Source organism: Mauremys mutica, chromosome 1, assembly GCF_020497125.1.
Source record: "Mauremys mutica isolate MM-2020 ecotype Southern chromosome 1, ASM2049712v1, whole genome shotgun sequence".
In the NCBI taxonomy this organism is placed as follows: Eukaryota; Metazoa; Chordata; order Testudines; family Geoemydidae; genus Mauremys; species Mauremys mutica.
Genome location: NC_059072.1, coordinates 209136010 through 209148660, shown reverse-complemented (window position 1 = coordinate 209148660; position 12651 = coordinate 209136010). Strand labels below are relative to the sequence as shown.

The window sequence follows — 12651 nt, the reverse complement described above, 5'->3', positions numbered from 1 at the left end:
ACGTGGTGCTCCTTCTGTCCAAGTGCACCGCTTTGGGCCTGTTGGTAAACAACACCAGGTCCACGTTAGTTCCGGTACAGCGCATAGAGTTTATTGGGGCGGTCCTGGACACCTCGTCAGCCAGAGCCTCCCTCCCACCGGACAGGTTCGAGACCTGAAGGGGCTCATCGACATGGTCACAATGTTCCCGCTGACAACAGCCAGAGCGTGCCTCCACCTCTTGGGTCACATGTCAGCGTGCTCGTATGTGGTCCGTCACGCCAGATTCAGGATGAGGCCCCTCCATCTCTGGTTGGCCTTGGAGTTCTCCCAGGCCAGGGACAGGATGGACTAAGTCCTCACAGTACCCAAGCCAGTGATCACCTCCCTACGGTGTTGGCCCTCCACAAGAAACATGCTCCAAGGGGTCCCGTTCAGGGGCAGAGCCCCGTCGCTGGACCTGGTGTCCGTCACATCAGACCTGGGATGGGGGGGCACTATGTGGGGAACTTTCAGACACAAGGTGTGTGGTCGGCTCAGTAACTGACCCTCCACATAAACGTCAAGGAGAGTAGAGGGCGGTACGGCTGGTGTGTGTGGCCTTCCGCTTGCACCTGGAGGGCTAGGTAGTCAAGGTCCTCACAGCCTCAATGTTCTACATTAACAGGCAAGATGGGGCCCAATCCTCTGCCCTCTGCCTGAAGCCCTCAGGCTGTGGGATTTTTGTATAGCCCACGACATCTGCCTACAGGGCTTCCATCTGCCAGGAGTCAGGAACGCACGGGCAGATCTCAAGTGTGGGGAACTCCCCAGGTGGACCTGTTCACAACTCGGCAGAACCGTTGTTGTCCTTGGTTCTGCTCCGGGGGCGGGGCTGGGATGGGGCACTATCTCCGATGCCTTCCTCCAGTCCTGGTCAGGCCAGTTTCTCTGTGCCTTTCCCCCGTTCCTGCTGATCGGCAAGGTCCTGGAAAAGATAGACAGTGGCCGCCCCAATCCACCTTATTCTGGACTACCTCCTTCACCTTAGAACCCAGAGCCTGGTGCCCTCCTCAGTCAAGGTGCACCTGGCAGCCATATCGGCCTTCTGTCCACTCTCCCATGCTATGAGTGACCGATTCCTTAAGAGGTTGGATTGCCTCTTCCCATATGTTAGGCCCCCTGTCCCGCAGTGGGACCTAAACCTGGTGCTGGCTCATCTCACGGGGGCCCCATTTGAGCCGCTAGCCATGTGCTCCTGGTCATACCTCTTGTGGAAGGTGGGCTTCCTGGTTGTGACAACATCAGCTAGGCAGGTCTTGGATCTCAGGGCCCTGACCTCCGAGCACCCGTACAGTGTTTTCATAAAGGTCCAGCTCCGCCCACACCCTTCGTTTCTCCCAAGGTGGTCTCTGCCTATCACATGGGTCAGGACATTTTTCTGTTGGTCCTCTGCCCCAAGCCCCATGCGTCCAGTGAGCAGCACCACCTCCCCTCACCAGATGTGTGATGGACTCTGGCTTTCTACCTGGAGCAGACTAAGACATTTAGAAAATCCTCACAACTGTTCATCGCCTCGGCCGAGCGCATGAAAGGTTGGCCGATCTCCACTCAGCGGCTCTCCAACTGGATCACCTCGTGCATCCGTACCTGTTGTGACCTGGCAGGAATCCCTCTGCCACCGATCGTGAAGGCGGACTTGACTAGAGCGCAGGTCTCGGCTGCCTTTTTGGCCCATATCCTCATTCAGGACATTTGTAGGGCTGCCACATGGTCGTCTCACAGACCAGGGAAGACGCCGCGTTTGGAAGGGCCGTACTCCATCCCGAGAGTTTGTGAACTCCTTCCCACCTCCAACAGATATAGCTTGGAATCACCTAGTGTGGAATACACATGAGCAATCACTCAAAGAAGAAAAGGCAGTTACCTTTTCCGTAACTGGTTCTTTTCGAGATGTGTTGCTCATGTCTATTCCACATCCCGCTCTCCTTCCCCACTGTCGGAGTTGTCTTGCAAGAAGGAACTGAGGGAGGGGGAACACACAGCGCCCCTTATACCACACCATGGAGGCGCCACTCCAGGGGTTGCTGGGGCGCTCCCCTATGGGTACTGCTAGGGCAAAAACTTCCAGCACTGGTGCACGTGTCAAGCGCACACACCTACTGTGGAATAGACACGAGCAACACATCTCGAAGAACACCAGTTACGGAAAAGGTAACTGTCTTTTCCAGACAAGATTACACTCAGGCCACATCCAAAATTCATCCCTAAAGTAACCTCTCCTTTTCATATGAATCAGTCAGTCCACCTTCCAATCTTCTAACCCAAGCCTCACCAAGACACTAGGAAGGCTATACCATAAATGTTAGGAGAGCCCCTAGCATTCTACCTCAATAGGACAAAGGCCTTCAGGAAGTCCCCTAGATGTTTTTTCTCTGTGGCAGAAAAATCTAAGGGCTCAGCAATATCAGCCCAAAGATTCTCTAAGTGGGTCTCAAATTGCATCAGATAGTGCTATCAAATTTGTAACATGACCCTCCAATTCGATCCATATACCAGGTGGGGCCAAACTGTGACTCATGAGTTGCATGTGGTTCTTTTACAGTTAAAGTGCAGCTCCTGGAGCCTCGCATGGACTCTCCCCACCCCATTCTCCACCTACAAAACTGGGCTGGGGGGGAGCTCAGGACTTCTGCCCTGTGGCGGGGTGGTGGGACTAAGGGCTTCTGTCCCGCAGGGAGGGAGGTCTGAGGACTTTAGCGCTGTGGGTGGGCATCAGGGCAGAAGCCCTGCACACTGACAGGCACGGTTATGCATGTCTTGCGGCTCATGAACTTATGTGGCTCGGAGGGTCAGTAAGTTTGGCCACTCCTGCCATATACATTCCACAAGATTGGTCTCATCTGTCACTATCTTCAAGGATGTCCCTATCTCAGAGATCTGCAGAATGGCGACATGGGCGTCAATCCACACCTTTGCAGAACACTATGCAGTCACTGGGGACTCTGCCTCCGATGCCCTCTTCAGCTCCACAGAACTGTCATCTGTAACTAACCTCACTCCGAAGTCTCAGCCTTCCAAAAGGAGTACTGCTTGGGAGTCACCTACATTGGAGCACCCACAGGGACACTACTCGAAGAAGTTGTTACTCACCTTGTAGTAATGATGGTTCTTCAAGACGTGTCCCCCTATGGGTGCTACACAACCCACCCTCCTCCCTTCTACTTCGGAGTTCTGTGGTAGAGAAGGAACTGAGAACGGTTATCCCATGTGTTCTGGCTACCTTATGGTGTAGCACGAAGAGAGGCAGTTCATGTGCATGCCCAAAATACAATGCTACCAAACTTCTCCGATCAGCAGCACAGGGACGCAGATCCACCTACAGTGGAGCACCCATAGAGGGACATACCTCAAAGAACTATCGTTGCTGCACAAGGTAAGTAACTTCTTAGGCTCTAGCTTAGTTGCCAGCAGTTGTTATAGCAAGCCCAGCACAAGCAGCTAGGGTCAGGATTGGACCTGACTGATGGGCAACCCAGCAGCCTGTTGGATGTTTTTTGTACAGAGGTGTTACATCTCATTTTGATTCATCTCACTCTGCTTAGTCTAATGGTCTTAGCCAATGCAATTGGGAACTTGGATATAAGGTGACTACATTTTTAAAGGGAAAAAACATTTCAGTAATTGTTTGTTCATTGAGTATCTAGTTGTTACAAGGAGGAAGAAAACATTCAAACAGAATGAGGACGCATCTACACTACAAAATTAAGTCAAAGGAAGTTAGGTCAACATACAATTGCTGCAGTAATTAAATTGCTTGTGTCAGTGGTGCACATCCTTACTAGCAGCGCTTGCATCAATGCAGAGAGCAGTGCACCATGGATAGTTTTCCCAGTGTGCAACTTGCCACCATCTAGAGCAGGGTATTTTGGGGGAGAGTTTGCAAAGCCTCCTGGGGGCAAACTAGTCATGCAGGGGTGACTGGGATCATGGTTTGAACATCCCGTGATGCAGTTTGCACCTTCCCATACTATTATCTGCATCCCATAATGTTTGTGCCTCTTTTCAAAAGCCCCACAAACCAGTATGTCTGCCATCTCTGTGAGAAGCATGGATCCTGCACTACTCTTCAGTATTGTGCTGACCATTACAAACACAACGCACCTGGTCCTTCAGTATTTTCACAGCTGCCAGAGGAACCACGAGGGATATGACGATGCCTTTCAGGCTTCCTTGCTGACAAACAGAGAAACAATTCAAGGTGGTTGTTGGTGTTCATGGAGCAGCTGCAGACAGAGGAGCACTGGTTCTGGGTCTGAGAAACAAGCACTGAGTGGTGGGATCACATTGTTATGCAGGTTTGGGATGAAAAGCAGCGGCTGCAGAACTTTTGGATGTGCAAGGCCACATTCATGGCACTGTGTGCAGAGCTCACCCCAGCCTTCCACCTCAGCAACACCAAAATAAGATCTGCACTGACAGTGGAGAAGTGTGTTGAATCTAGCCATGCCAGATTGCTACTGATCAGTTGGGAATCAATTTGGAGTTGGGAAATCTGTTGTGGGGGTTGCTGTGATGCAAGTGTCCAGGGCCATTAATCACATCCTGCTACAAAGGACTGTGGGTCTCGGCAATGTGCAGGACATTCTGAATGGTTTTGCAGCAATGGGGTTTCTGAACTCAGATGAGGCAAAATATGGTACACCCCTCCCTGTTTTGGCACCCGACCACCTTGCTGTGGAGTACATCAACAGAAAGAACTACTTTCCTATGGCATTGCAAGTGATGGTGGATCAACAGGGATGTTTTACCAACATCAAAGTGGGCTGGTCAGGGAAGGTGCATGATACACGCATCTTTAAAAACACAGACCTGTTCAGACAGATGCAAGCAGGGATTTTCCAGACCTGCAGATTACTATTGGGGATGTTGAAATGCCAATAGTGATCCTGGGAGACCAAGCCTAGTCCTTACTCCTGTGGCTCATGAAGCTGTACACTGGCCACCTCGACAGCAGTAAGGAGCACTTCAACTACAGGCTCAGCAGGTGCAGAATGACTCTTGAATATGCCTTTCGCGATTTGAAAGGGCTCTGGCCCTGTCCACCCATGAGATTAGACTTCAGTGAAAAAAATATCCCTATGGTTATAGTTGCCTGCTGAGTGCTTCATAATACATGTGAAGCAAAGGGGGGAAAGTTTCCACAATAGTGGAGCATGGAGGTAGAATACCTGGCTGCTGATTTTGAGTAGCCAGTTACCAGGGCTATAAGAAGAGCTCAATAGGGAGATGTATGGCTCAGCGAGGCTTTGAAAGACCATTTCAATAGTGAGTCACGGTAATGTCTGGTGGTGTTGTGTGCCCTTTTTAGCACCCTGGTATGAACATTGTAATGAGTGCTCTGTGTGTGGTTATATAACGTTACAAATGAACCTATTACTATTATCTTTGAATGATGTCAGCCCCAGCCACCATATGTTGTAAACTAATAAAGATGAATTAAGTTTCCATAAATAGACTCTTATTCCAAACACAAGCAAGCAAACAAACATAATTGTAACTGAATGAAACAGTATAAATACCAGGGGAAAACTTTGAAGAAGAAAGAACCATCATTATCATTACAAAAACACATACACCAATGGTGTCTCTCACATGTCAGAGTATGTGTGCCTGTGATTGTGTATACTCTCCCTTGGGGTGGAGTGGTAAGGGTACTGCAATGTCAAAGCAAACTGCATACGCACCCAGAGGTTCCTTCCCCTGCGTTAGGCTTGCTGGTGCTGGACTATTGGGAGTGACTCAACTGCTCCGGCGTCAGAAAGAGGTCCTGGCTCGCCGTGCCACTGGATCCCCTAATTGCCTGTCCCCCTACTTCTCCCCTTCCTCATCCAACACCACCTTCTCCTCACTATGCATTGTGGGGGCCTGTGACTCCATCTCTCCCAAAGTATCCATGAGGCTCTTGGCAGTGGTGGTGGTCTCCCCCACAGTAGCATGGCATGTAGCTCCTTGTTGAAGCAGCATGTTTGCGCCCCCGCACCAGAGTAGTTTTTTGCTTCCCTTGCCTTCTGGTATGCCTTCTGCAGCTCCTTGATTTTCATGTGGCACTGCTGAGTGTCCGTTGCATCCCTTCTCCCCTGTACCCTAAGCAATCTGCTTGTATATGTCAACCTTTCTATGGCTGGTTAGGAGCTGTCCCTGCACATCCTCTTCTTCCCGCAGACCCGGGAGATCCACTACCTCCTGTGTAATCCATGCAGGAGCACATTTGCTATGTGGAGCTGGCATGGTCAGCTGGGCAGTTGCTCTGTGAGCTCTCCATGCCTACCAAACAGGAAATGAAATTTCAAAAATTTGCAGGGCTTTAAAAAGAAAGGGCTGCTAGGCAGTGGTGGTCAAAATGACGACCAGAGCAGTCACAATGGGGCATTGTAGGACACCTCCTGGCAGGGCCATCCCTAGAGGGGTGTGGGGCCCGGAACAACCCCCCTCCTCTCTGCCCCAGGCCCTACCCCCACTCCACCCCTTTCTCCAAGCCCCCGCCCCTGCCCTGCCTCTTCCTGCCCCCTCCCCACCCCCATTCCACCCCAAGCCTCCGCCCTGCCTCTTTTTCTAGCTTCCGCCCCCTCCCCTGAGCAATGCTGAGAGCCAGTGGGACAGAGGGGCAGGCTGGGGCAGGGTTACTTGCTGCTGCTGGCGCCAGGTCCTCTGCTAACCTCCCAGGCCACCCTGGACCCTGGGTCTCTCTGAAGCACTGGGCCCGGGGTGGTTGCCTCAGTCTGTCCTATGGACGGGACAGCTCTGGAGGCCACTAAAGTCAATGTTACTAATGCAGTGCCTACACTGACACTGCATCAACCTAAATACATAAGCCTAAGCGCTATGGCGCTCTCAGGGGTGGAGTTATTAAGTTGGCGTAGCAGGCAAGTTACATCGGTGAGAGTGACATTTTACCATAGACACTTATAGAGTTAGGTCAATGTAAGATGCCTTGTGTCGACCTATATCTCTAGTGTAGACCAGAACTGAGTGTAACTTAGAGACTTTTCTCCCTTTACGCACTTTAGCGTTTCACAAATTTTTGAAAGCAGTGCCCTTTCAGGAAAACGAAACCATGCCATGTGCTGTTAAATACTTAAACATTTCAATTTATACATCTTCCATAACCCACCACCTTCCCACCCCCATTTGGGCAAATGCTGATTTAGATTTTCATACTTTCTCTCCTTTTTTACAGTCTTTGATAAGCAGGGAAATACTTTAAATGTTAACATTAACTATCATCACGGGCATCTGATTTAGTACCCCTTGAAATTAATGGGACAATTCACACCTTGCAGCTATTGTTTCAGGGTCTTTGCAAACTCAGGCATTTTCGTTCACTTTTTCTTCTTAGTATTATAGGGTTTCCGTTAGTTTTTTCTTCCCTGTTCAAAAAGAGGAAAAAAAATTAAGTTTTACTTCACCCATCCCTCACACACACACTGGAAATTGCCCCCAGCAGAGGGCAGGGCATGTCTGGCTCCCCCATGTTTAAGAAATGCCTCTCCTGCAGGGAGGCCATACCAGTAACAGACGGACATTCCTGCTGCGTATGTTGCCTCACAGAGGCCCACATTCCACAAGCCAGATCCCCCCCCCCCCCAAAAATGGGAACTAAACTGAAACTATTTCTTATGGAGGGAACTTTTCAACCTGCGACTGACCTATGTCCTGAGTCTTCTCAGCGATGCAAGTAATTTCCGCAGCCTTCTACCTCTAAAGAGCATGAACTGAGGAAAAAGCCTTCAGATTCCCCATGCAAAACCTCCAAAAAGAGAACTGTGAGCCCTCACAGTGAGACCCTCCAGCACATTGTCTTTTCAGTACCAACAGCTCACTTTCTTCCACTGATCAGAAATATGCACACAAAAATTATAACAGACAATATAGCATGCAAGCATTACATAAATAGTCAAGGGGGTGCCAGGTCATCCTGCCTGTGTACAGAAGAGCTAAAGCTATGGAACTGGTGCATTCACCACACTGTCTTAATATCAGCAGCCTGCCTACTGGGAGTACAGAATATAACAGCAGACAGTCTCAGTTGCAAGTTCTCACATGACCATGAGTGGGAAATGAACCCAACAGTGCTCCATAGCATATTTTATCAATGGGAGCCCCCGACAATAAAGTTGTTCATTGCTTCCCTGAACAGGAAATGCCCACTCTATTGCTCTAGAGCCGGCCTCAGGAAACACTCGTTAAGGGACGCTCACCTTCCATGGGACAAAGGAATCCTATATGACTTTCTTCCCTTCCCTCTGCTGCTGAAGGTCCTGAAAAAAACTAAAAAGAGCAAAAGCAAATGTACTGATTGTTGCCACCTGGCTCCCACCATATCCACAAATCCCCCTTCAAACCCAACCCTTACCTCCTATCTCAGAACAAAGGACAAACTTTCCATCTGAACCTGCGGATCCTCTGCTCACGGCTTGGCTCCTTCATGGTTCCAACACATAGAGAGCTGCTGCTCTGAGGAGGTGCAGGAAGTGCTACTACATAGTAAAAAATTGGTTACCCAACGCACTTACCTGCAAAAGTGGACTAGGTTTCAGGTTTGGTGCAATTCCAGACAAATTACCCCAGCATGTTCCATCCTGCCCATGGTGTTGGACTACATACTGGATCTCAAGCCATCAGGGCTATCGCGTTTTTCCATAAGCGAATAGAGAGAGACTCTGTTTTTGCCCACCCAACTACAAAGATATTCCTCAAGGGCATAGTGAGTCTCTATGCTCAGCCTAGATACCACACTCCAACGTGAACCTAAATCTAGTGTTAAAGAGCCTGACTAGACCACCGTTTAAACCTATGGCCAATTGTTCACTTGCATACCTGTCAATGAAGACTTCATTCCTGGTGACCATCATTGTGGTGAGAGGAATAAGGGAGATAGCAGCACTAAGGACATCCTCACCCCACCCCTTCACAATATTTTTTAAAGACAAGTTTACTCTTAGCCCACACCAAAAGTTCATCCCTAAAATGACCTCATCTTTTCACCAATTCATCGTCCAACAATTCATCTCCCAACCTTTTACCCTAAGCCTCACCGTGATAACAGGGAGGCCATACTACATATGCTACACATTAGAAGAGCCCTGGCCTTTTATCTGGAAAGGATGAAGGCCTTTAGGAAATCTCCTAAGCTTTTCCTCTCCATTGCAGAAAGATCAGCAATATCAGCCAAGAGACTCTCTAAATGGGTTTCTAACTGTATCAACCACTGTCATGTTTGTGAGGAGTTACCTCCATCCAGAATCCCCCCACACTCCACAAGGTTGGTTTCCACCTCTTGTCACCTTCCTCAAGAATATTCCTGTCTTGGAAATCTGTAATGGCAGCCAGTTGGGCATCTGCACATACCTTCACAGGACACTATGTGATTATTGGAGACTCTGTTTTCAGCTCAGCAGTGTTGTAATCTATAACAGATTCGACTCTGAAGTCCCAACCTCTGAGTGGTAGGCGCTGCTCAGGAGTCACCAACAGCAGAACACTCATAGGGACACTACTCAAAGAAGACGAAGAAGTTACTCACCTTGTGCAGTAACTATGGTTCTTCAAGATGTGTCCCTATGGATGCTCTGCAACCCACTCTCCTCCCCTTTACTTCAGAGTTGTCAATTAGGAACTCTGCGGTAGAGAAGGAACTGAGGGTGGTTTGCCCACACAGCACTAGTTAGGCTGGAGGCAGACCATGTGAGGGGGAGAGCGCATGTGCAGGCCAAACGACACCTCTACGAAAGATGTCCAGTCAGAAGCACAGGGATGCAGACATACCTACAGTGGAGCACCCATGGGGGACACATCTCGAAAAACCATGATTTCTGCACCAGGTGAGTAACTTCCTCTTCTTCAGGTCAGAGACTTTCTCTTACTCTACGTAGAATGCCTAGCACAATGGAGTCTCTCCCCTTTCCCATTTCTCCGTTGGAGCTTCTAGGCACTCCTCCTCCTCATCATCATCATCAGGATAAATACCAAAGGGACATGTCTTTGAAAAGCAAGTGCTCCTTGATGCTTAAATTCACTTAAAGCCGGCCCTGGCCCAGACCACCGCTCCTCCGTGGTCGTCCTACTCTGAGACCTTGGAGTCAGAGGTGGACTCCTATGGCTCCAATAGGACCAGGAGCAGCAGGTCCAGATCCCGTTGTGACCACCAGCCCTACCTGGCACTGTGGCCTCTGCAGTGGCAGCCTTCAACACAGTGGCCCTTTTGGACACCCTGGGCGTATCACCAGGGTCAGGTCCAGGGCCCAAGGTCCAGGTCGGCGTCTTTGTCCTTGGCATCCTTCACCCCCCCACCCCTGCAGCAATTCCGGTACCACTGGCAGCGGCACCGCCAACACCACTGTTGCCCCCTACAGCTCCGGCACCAACCCTCCCAACAGCAGCATGGCTGGCAGCTACAGTATCAATACCACTGGCATCGACAATATCGGCACCGCCGGAAACAACAACTTCAACACTGCCTGACTAGGCACCAATGTTTCTGTCCCGCATGGGTCCAGCACCACAACTTTTGGAATAGCATGTGCCATGAGACCCATGGGGTGCTGAAGGGAGCGAGCAGGGCCCTGCTGCCAAGCCTCTCCTCCTCATCCTCCCCAGATGAAGCTGTGGCAGGGACATCGATGGCCCCAGCTCTGGAGGATAACAGCGTCCTCCAGCAGCTGTTACGTCGCACTGCCCAGAACATGGGCATACAGGCGGAGGAGGTGGTGGAGTAATCCAACCCAGTCGTCGACATCCTTGTACCCCCCAGTCCCTCTCATATTGCCTTTCCCTTAATAAAGACAATACAGCAACAACAAAAACCCTGTGGCAGACCCCTGCATCTCTGGCCCCTATGACTAAGAGGAATGAGAAGCTGTACTTTGTCCCTTCTAAAGGATAGGAACATTTATACACCCACCCACCCCTGACTCCCTGGTGATTGATGCAGCCAATCAGCAAGAGCACCAGGGCTACCAGGGCCCCTCCCCTAAGAATAGGGAGGCAAAAAGACTCGTGAGCAAATACGCACACAACACCTACGCTGTGATGGCCAAGTTTGTGGAGCTGCTGCCACAGGACTCACGCACAGAGTTCTCAGCATTGGTGGAGGAGGGAAAGCTGGTCTCCCGAGCTTCCCTATAGGGGACATTGGACTCAGCAGATGCAGCCTCAGGCACAATGGCCATGGGGGTTGTAATGAGGAGCATAGACTCCGATTTCTAATGGTGCCGGTGGGTGTTTGACCCCCTCTGCCCCTGGCCCTGCCCTGTCTCCACCCCTTTCCCCGCCCCCATTCTAACCCCTTCCCCAAAGTTTCTGCCCCCTCCCTGCCCCTATTCGACTCTTTCGCCAAGTCCCCACCCTTGCCCCTGCCTCTGCCCTGCCTCCTCCCCTGAGCACGCCACATTCCCGCTCCTCCCCCGTCCCTCAAGGAGTTTGCTACAGCTGTTTGGCAGCAGTAAATGCTGGGAGGGAGGAGCAGGGATGTGGGGTGCTTGGAGGCGGAGGTGAGGTGGAGTGGGGAGCTTGGCTGCTGGTGGGTGCAGAGGACCCACTTATTTTTCCCCGTGGGTGCTCCAGCCCCGGAACACCCATGTAGTTGGTGCCTATGATGAGGGGGGTTCCTAGTTGCAGGTCTGCCCCATGAGGTCCAGCAAACAATCCAGGACCTCCCCTTCACGGGTTCGGACCTCTTTTCCGATAAGATGGATAAGAGACTCCATAGACTGAAAGACTCAAGAGCAGGGGTTCTCAAACTGGGGGTCAGGACCCCTCAGGGGGTTGCAAGGTTATTACAAGGGGGGTTGCGAGCTGTCAGCCTCCACCCTAAACCCTGCATTGCCTCCAGCATTTATAATGGTGTTAAATATATTAAAAAGTGTTCTTCTTTGAGTGATTGCTCCTGTGTATTCCACAGTAGGTGTCCACGCTTGCCACGTGCACCGGTGCCGGAAGTTTTTCCCTTAGCAGTACCCGTAGGGGGGAGTACCGCTGTGACCCCTGGAGTGATGCCTGTATATCGCGCTATAAGGGGAGCCGCAGGCTCCCCCCCACCCTCAGTTCTTTCTTGCCGACAGTGAAGGTAGTCGGAACTTTTGTGCTCAAGCTCAGGGCCTTAGTTTGACAACAAGAGGATGATCTCGAGCCAGATCTGTGGCTTCCTGTCAACTTCTTCCTGCAGTGGCAGGCCTCCATGACAAACAAGAAGGTCCTGGAAATACGTTAGCTGTTCTGCTGCAAGCTGCATTAGGGGCTGCCATAGAAACAGAGAAATAAGTCAGGTGGTTCCAAGCAGCCTCCCACAATAGCAGATGTATGTCCACGGTAGGGAACAGAATGTCTTTGGAGTCCTATAGCTTTTCATCTTGCTATTGCCCTTTACTCTGCCAGCCTGTATAGCCTCTCGACTCTCCAGTCCCTTCTGTTCCTGCCCATCAAATTAAATCTGGGTTTTATAACCATTTAGAAACCGTTCATCTGGTAAAATCCCTCAGGCACATGGGTGCTGGAGTACAATGTCCTGTTTGGAGACTCACTGCTTACATATTCCAGCTACATCAAGCACAGTAAAAAGCTGTTCTGCTGATTCTTTGTGCTCTGCTTCACTTTGGCTTTTATCATATTTTCTGAGACTTCCTGATCATCCAC

General features: G+C 50.5%; 1 long non-coding RNA gene across 1 annotated transcript; it reads right to left on the bottom strand.

Annotated features, from left to right (window-relative positions):
* Positions 1-5658: 5658 nt before the first annotated feature.
* On the bottom strand, positions 5659-8282 carry LOC123368259. Its single transcript, XR_006578729.1, has 3 exons — positions 8220-8282; positions 7295-7388; positions 5659-6285 (listed from the first exon to the last, which is right to left on the bottom strand). It is a non-coding gene; the product is annotated as an uncharacterized LOC123368259 (long non-coding RNA).
* Between the last annotated feature and the right edge of the window lie 4369 nt (positions 8283-12651).